The sequence below is a fragment of the Acinonyx jubatus genome, chromosome X (genome assembly GCF_027475565.1).
Source record: "Acinonyx jubatus isolate Ajub_Pintada_27869175 chromosome X, VMU_Ajub_asm_v1.0, whole genome shotgun sequence".
In the NCBI taxonomy this organism is placed as follows: Eukaryota; Metazoa; Chordata; class Mammalia; order Carnivora; family Felidae; genus Acinonyx; species Acinonyx jubatus.
In genome coordinates, this window is record NC_069389.1 from 121863477 (window position 1) to 121864693 (window position 1217).

Genomic DNA, 1217 nt, shown 5'->3' on the forward strand with positions numbered 1-1217 from the left:
CTGACAGCTCAGAGCCTGGACCTTGCTTCAGATTCTTTGTCTCCGTCTCTCTCTGCCACTCCCCCACTCGCTCTCTCTCTCTCTCTCTCTCTCTCAAAAATAAATAAATAAACATTAAAAAAATTAAATCTTTTTTGCCAATGTGGATGTGCAGAATAGAGAGCAAGAAAGCCCTATGGGGGTGGAAGCAGGTTTTAAAAATTTTGTAGAGTCCTGCACATTGTTAGAGCTTGGAGTTGAGGCCCCTGGCTAGTGATAAACTCACAGGGGTAGATAGCATGCTACATGAGGGGCAAGCCTTTCACTAACACCACGAGGGTCTCTGGCACAATGAGTGGAGTTTGATAGTAATTCTTGCTGCAAGAATAAAAAAAAATAATAATAGAATTTGTAAAAATAAAAAACTTTGTAGAGTCACATTAAAACATCCTGCCACTGGCCCAGAAGGTCCTTGTTGTGGCCCACATTTGTGAGTGCACCCACCTCCAAGCACCTTTTGATGAAATCCTTGGAGTTACAACAGGAACCCTAACCTAGTGGCTCCTCTGCGGTCCCTTTTGTGCCCAAAACAGGCCCGCAGAACTGTGCATTCACAGCGTGCTTTGCTGGTCTGTTCATGGTGGGAGGGGCCTGGTGTCCTTACAGGTACACACAGAAGGAGAAAATGCAGTTGAAGGTAAGGAGGAGTTTTCACAGTACACCTGGATCGTGCTATTAGCTACCAAGTTCTTTTCTGGCTACGTTCTTGCCACAAGTCAGGTTTTGTATTTATTTTGTACAAGTCAGGTTTTGAGGGTAGCCAGCGACCCCAGGTGGAGCTTGCTGCCCTTGAATGGTCCTACTGTCAATTGCTGCCCACTGATTATACAACTACCCTAAAGAATAGGTCAGAAGAAAGGGAATGTGACCTCTTTCTCTCTTTACAGCCTCCCTTAGGGTGAAAGAGCCCTTGCCACAACCTTTCCAGGATTTCAGCAAGGCCTCTCTTCCCAGCCTCCCATGTTGGCCTACCTTCCTCCAAACCCTGGCAAGGCCTCCCAGGGGCTCCTTAGTATTGCTTTCCCAGTCCAGGTCTCTCCTAAGCTCTCCTCATGATCAGAATCTCAAAAGAATTAGTAATACAAGACTGAGGCAGATTTGTTTTATTTTTCAATAACCGTAAGTGCATTTTTATACTGATACATTTAAAAGTAATAGGGGATAAGGGACTATTCATC

The 1217-nt window shown here is 45.0% G+C and overlaps 1 non-coding gene across 1 annotated transcript; it reads left to right on the forward strand.

Annotated features, from left to right (window-relative positions):
• Positions 1 to 212: 212 nt before the first annotated feature.
• Positions 213 to 365, forward strand: LOC113597425 (small nucleolar RNA SNORA62/SNORA6 family). The gene has a single exon (XR_003418193.1). It is a non-coding gene; the product is annotated as a small nucleolar RNA SNORA62/SNORA6 family (small nucleolar RNA).
• Positions 366 to 1217: the final 852 nt, after the last annotated feature.